This window comes from Hibiscus syriacus, unplaced genomic scaffold (assembly GCF_006381635.1).
Source record: "Hibiscus syriacus cultivar Baekdansim isolate YM2019G1 unplaced genomic scaffold, ASM638163v2 tig00005459_pilon, whole genome shotgun sequence".
NCBI lineage: Eukaryota > Viridiplantae > Streptophyta > Magnoliopsida > Malvales > Malvaceae > Hibiscus > Hibiscus syriacus.
In genome coordinates this window covers 217,576-224,060 of record NW_024062058.1, presented here as the reverse complement: position 1 = coordinate 224,060, position 6,485 = coordinate 217,576, and the positions used below count along the sequence as shown (strand labels likewise).

Here is a 6,485-nt window from a genome sequence, read left to right as displayed (position 1 = left end):
GGAAGGGGTATCCGAACCCGACCCGCCAGTTTGCCATCCCTAGTTGCCTCCGTTAACCCTTCTTTCTTTTGGTACGAAAAGGACGTCACTATTATTCTTTATGCCGCCTTTATATGAATGTTTCAAAAACTAAAATTTTTACACGAAAGAAAGCTATCCATTATATTCTGATGCAAATAATTATCCTAGGGAGTTGCCTTTTACCTTTTACGATGCCATTATGTTGATCGATGCCTTAAATTTTTCTGCCTAAGCATGCATGGTCTAAATTGAGAAAACAATTGTGAGCCTCATTTTATTTTCAGGTGAAACAACAATTCTTCAGATGGGTTGAGTTTGGAGCTTTGTCTTTCACGTGCATTCAGATTTTACATAACTAGTTTTATAGCCTTTTGCTTTACTTGGCATCACCACAATTTACGTCATGCTGTTGAGATGCTTTTTTTTCTTTAATATTTTGTCCATTTACATTTTTATCCATCAACGGATTCGAGATTAATTTTTTATTGTATTTTTTACGCATGTAGCTTTTGGAACTTTGATGCATTGTTCCACCCGCAGCAACATCCTGCACGTAATTCACACGATACATTCTTTTTGGAAGGTGTGTTTCAATCGACTGAATCACTAAACACATATTTTAAAGAAGGACTTATGGGAGGTAACGTGCCACATCAGATAAAACTAGCGGGAGGTTTCATCAGCGACCTTACTGAAAACGAACTAAAAGTTCAGTGACTATATGCAAGTTTAAAAAGTTGGTGACCAAAATGCAAGCCCCCTAAACATTTGGTGACTATTTATGTAGTTTACCCTTAATTTAATTGATAAAAAATAAAAATATTACCATATATTTTTAATTATTTATCTTTAAAAATAATAATAATAAATACTATTTAATATTTATATCCAAACACTATTATTTTTCCTTTACAATCATTTATTATTATTTTAAAAATATATATTTTCAATTAATATATCGTATATTTTTTGTACGAGTCAAATGATCACAGTAGTTAAAGAAATTGTCGTTATCTCTATAGATTATGGGTTCGAGTATGACATCTATAAAGATATCTGAAAGTTAATTGTCAAATTATTGAGAGACTTTCAAACAAATACTACTTTTCAAATTAATGAAAAAACTAATACATATTATTTTAAATAATAATCTATAGTATAAAACTATATTAAGCTATAGGTTCTCTCATAAAAACATGAATGTGAATTTTGTGTAGTACATAATTTAAATAAGAAATAATTAATTCTGTAAGTTAAATTATAAAAAGAAGTTGTTGAATTATGTATTATAATTATTAATATTTTACTTATTAAAAAATTATTTTAAATTAGATAATAATTAAATAAGGCCACATTGGACGCAGCACATCAAAATATACTGTTAATCGACATATCAAAAGGATAATATTAATCAAATTATCTTTATTAAATCAATATTAAAAATTCACTTTCTCAATTTCATTATTGGGACTAATATTTTTGGGTTTAGAAGAATAAGAATCGATAAAACAAACTCACAATTTGCTTGCAGAGATACAAAGGGCTTGCAAGCAGTGGTGGAACTAAAGAGAGATTAGTGGGACTATGGCCCCTCAAAATTTTAAAAATTATGATTTAGACTCTTAAAATTTAAAAAAAATTAAGTTAGATCCCTTAATTTTTTAGAAATTCAAACTAAACTTTAATATTTTTTTAATGTTCTTAATTAATTTCTCTCCCATAAATTTAAAAATTCTCATTAAGTCTATCAAATTTTCAAAAATTTTAGTTAGACCCTAATTTTTTTAAAATTATAAACTAAACTCTTCAAAATTTACTTTTTTTTTAATTTAAACCTCTGAATTTTTTAAAAAGTTTTAAGTTGGTGTCCCAAACTCTATCATCAAGTTCCACCACTGCTTACAAGAGAAGGTCAAAGGGAACAATGCAGCCAATGAGGTAAGGCCAACGACCGCGAGGATGTGAATTTGGAGATTAGGAATTAGAGTTTGAAATTCGAGATTTATATTAAATTGAATTATTTTAATTTTTTTATCTTATATGATATAAATAATAATAAAAATTCACATCATAGCCAAAAAAAAAAGTTGTGCTATTATACCTTTATGATTTGATGATATAATGATTAAAATATGAACAATTTAAGAGTTAAGTGATTAGATTAAAAAGTTTAAATTTTAATGATCAAAATAGAAATGATGATAAATTTTATAATTATGTAAATTTTAGAAAATAGTTGATTAAATCCGACAAACATATTAGTTTCCCTAAGTCGTAGAGTAAGGTTTATTCTGTTTTGTTTGTCTCAGTTTTTTAATAAAAGATGAAATAAATCGTACTTTGCGGTTTTAAAAGTAAAATTGAATGGTATGAAAATGACGATTGATTCAATCGGATTTTAGGATTTTTTATTGTTTACAATTTTTTAAATTGACAAACTTAAAATTTAAATCGAGTGTAAATATATAAATTTAAATGTTGAATTAAGGCCCAAGAAGTAAATAATTCCTCATCTTATTCATAACATATGTGCGAAGGTCCTTATATATACAAGAAGGATATTGAATGATATCTAACAAACTTTATAACAGATTCAACTAATCAGCTAACTACTTTCTACACTCCCCCTCAAGTTGGTCCCCAACTTGGACACCAGCCTGCTGTGTTGTTGAACTCCAAGCGCTTTAGTTAAGACGTCCGCAAGCTGCTCAGCAGAACTTACGTGTTCAGTTTTGATCAATCCTTCTTGAATCTTTTCTCTGATGAAGTAACAATAGATCTTAGTTCGATCGTGAAAGACAGGATCTGCTGCAATCTGCAATGCATCCTTGCTATCACTATATAACATGGCTGCTTGTCTAGTTTCAATCCCAAGCTCACATAGCAGTCCTTGCAACCAAACTTTTTCTGCTGTAGTGTTCGCCATGCTTCTATATTCGGCCTCTACAGAGGACCTTGCAATGGTAGACTGTTTTTTTGGACTTCCATGAAATCAAGTATTCTCCCAGCTTGATACAAAAACCAGTTACTGGCTTCCTTGAAACAATGGCCAATTAAAAGAGGCAGCAAGGGCAAGAACCAAACGCACAGTAACTAGTTTAGCAACCGGGAAAAAAATATCTACAAAGTCTATCCCTTTTTTTTACTATAGCCCTTGGCAACAAGGCGAGCTTTGAAACGCTCAATAGAACCATCAACTTTGTACTTGATTCTGTAAACCCATTTACAACCGATGGACACCTTCCCCGGAGGTAAAGGAACAACGGACCGAGTCCCATTAGCTTCCAAGGCTTGCATTTCCTCTTCCATAGCTTTGACCCAAGCTAATTAACAGCTTTTGAATAAGAAGTTGGTTCAAGTAGAGTGGAAGTGGAGGCAATAAATGATTAAGTGTGAGGGGGAAGATGATTATATGAAATATGATCATTTATGGGATACAGGACTAGGGCAGAAACAGATTGATAAGAGCATATGAAGTCATGTAACCAAGCAGGCCTTTTAGACGCACGAGATGACTGTCTTGTAGGTGGTAAAGGTGGAACATAAGATGACAAAGGAGCATTTGTTGAGATCGAGGGATAACATTGATGCGGTTGAGAGAACACATTCTCAAGAGGAGGAGATGATTGAAGTCAAGCACGACAGTCTCCATAAAGAAGAAACAAAACAAGGAGAAAGGGAAAAAATGGAGAAAACAAACCCTAGAATTCGTGATGAGCGTGATAAACGTGATGAGAATCGAGAGAGAGAAATTACCCAAAAAAGAGGCCCAGATATGACATTTGATACCATGTTGAATTAAAGCCCAAGAAGTAAATAATTCCCCATCTTATTCATATATATTAAAAGTCCTTATATATACGAGAAGGATACTGAATGATATCTAACAAACTAACAAACTTCATATCAGATTCAACTAATCAGCAAACTACTTCCTACATTAAATTCATTGTAAATTTGGCTCGAGGAAGAGAAGGTCGGATACGCTGCGTAAAGGCGTTCGTGGAAAGGAGTGGTGAAGTTGCGATTAAAGAAAAGGAGAGCTTTACCGGAAGTTCCTCGGGTGTTACCACACTGGATCAGAGCTTTACTGAAGATTTTCCTGTTTGGGATAAAATCGGTGCTGTTGTTAGACTCAGATAAGGAGTTGGTAACTTTTTTAATTTTTAATTTCCGAGTTTAGCTTTAAAAAAAAGCCTTCTTTGTTCCGAAATGATGGATTTTGAGGAAAAAGTTGTGCAAATATTTGATTGAAGTCTCAACATTTTTATATGTATATTCCTTAGGCATTTCAAAAAAGGTATTAACTTCAAAAAAAAAACTTGCATTTGAAAGGTCTTGTCTTCAAAACCGCTGGAAACAGGAAAGAGGGAAATTTTGTGTTAAAGCTAACGGCTCTTGGCCTTGGCAGAGTAGCAAAAGTGGACCTTTCTTGTTTTCCCCCCTTTAAAAGCTAATCATAAAATGATTTTGAGTTTCAGTTTCAATTAATACGTGTTACACTTTTTCTTTAATGAGAAGAGAGGCAGATGTCAAATATGGCGACTGTTCTTCAAATTTGTAACTATTTAAAGCATATTTATCAACTACTCAATTTTGTGAGTTATGAGTCTTTATTGGTGCTCTTGTTTAGGTAAACAGAAAACTTAGTAGCAATAAACAGTTTGGATTAGGACTCCTGATGTTTGTTTTGCTTTGTATGTTTGTTTAGGGGTATATGGAGCAATGGCTCTAGCTGGGAGGTTTATATGTTCAATTACTGGAACCGACTCCATGGGAGGTTTTCACCCTTCATTAGATGTCATTCTTGAATGACTTGGTTATGCAGATCCTCCAATCATGGCCCTTTTTTTCATGTTAGATGTATGTTCACTATTTGCTTGTCACTTTATAATTCGTTTTCTACGTAATTGATTATCGAATCACAACGAAGATGATCATGTTCTTTCTTTATGTCATTGAAATCTTGGTAAAGATAATATATCTGGGTCTATGCTTAGAAAGAATGTAGAATTAGTTCAGATCGGATTTCTAGGAACTAAAGAATCAAATTACATGCATTTTCAGCTTGTGTTTATATTTTGATGAACTTGCGTGGTCACGGGATGAAGTAGTGAACTGTCTCCTCATGCTGGTGCGGTAAGAGATGTGGAGTATGAGGAATTAAGGAGCTTCTTTTATGGAATGTCCCCTTGGCAGGTAAATCACCTTGAATGTATTTACTGCTGAGATATCCCCTTTCACATGCTTCGTCTTTAATGGAGCAATGACGATAAACCGGTTTCACTTTGCACGAATTTCGCAGTTCATACTTATAGTTGCTGCAAGCAAGCTCAGTTGGGGAGGAGCTTTTCTACAGGACTGCTGTTCTGGTTTATCATCTTGATAACTTTCCCTAGCTATATGAAAATTCTTTAAAGTTTTTCAAACTGGGGTTTGTCATCTTGAGAACTTCTCCTAACTATATGGAAAATTCTTGAAAGTTTTTCTATCCGGGAGATCCGGTACGTACGCTAGAAGTTGTATGTTCTGCTATAATATTATGAGGAAGCTTGCTATGCATACTTGTTTGTTTTTTTTTTATGTTGAACTAATACAAAATCGCTTCTGTCTGAAAATTGTTTAGGGAGAATTGGCTGATATGTTCTTGAGAGGCACCGAATTGGTTTCGGATGCACCGCCATAACCGAGTGTAACTGTAAGCAACATCACTTAACTGCTTTTTGGCAAACGTGGTGCAGCCTGGTATGAGAGGAGACAAATGAAAAAGATCTACTCTCCCCTTTTGGAAGGATTATTGGCCCTTTACCAGCTGGGATTCGAATGGATCGAGGTAACATTGTTGTTGCATTATTGAAGTAGTTGGAAGATTCAACTAAACCATTTTTATAAGAACTAAACTAACTTGGGATTCTCAAATGCTGCTGCAACCTTGGGCAGAAAAACAACATTCTTGTGCCGATCATCACACACGGCATATACTCCGCCACTATATTGGGATACGGTCTTCGGAAGATACACGACCACCGGAGAAGGCTACTCCAGAGGATTCAACAGCTTAAATCAGAAGGAAAGAACTCAAACAAACTATGATGAATGGAGGCATTTTGTATATTATACAAAAAAAATGTAGAAATATTATGGATTATATATATATATTTTTTCTAATGTACAATCACGTTGTATACTAAAGTGTGCTGGAAAAAACCAGGGCACACCCAATGTATCAAACAATTGAAATGTACAATCCAAGTTGCTTTGCTCAAATAATGCTAAGAATATAGCAAGCTGCATGGTTTTGTTATATGAGACGTATGCATGATGTTACTCTCAAGGAAGTGAAAATAGATTACTAATAGCAAATAAAAAATAAATATTTAAATTATATAATAATCTAAAATTTTCAAAACACCTCCACAAATTCTCTCTATACATGCATCCCGGTGCTATGAAAGGAACACGAG

At 33.4% G+C, this 6,485-nt stretch overlaps 1 pseudogene; it reads left to right on the top strand.

Annotated features, from left to right (window-relative positions):
* Positions 1-5,130: 5,130 nt before the first annotated feature.
* LOC120199417 lies at positions 5,131-6,259 on the top strand (annotated as a pseudogene).
* The last annotated feature ends 226 nt before the right edge of the window (positions 6,260-6,485 follow it).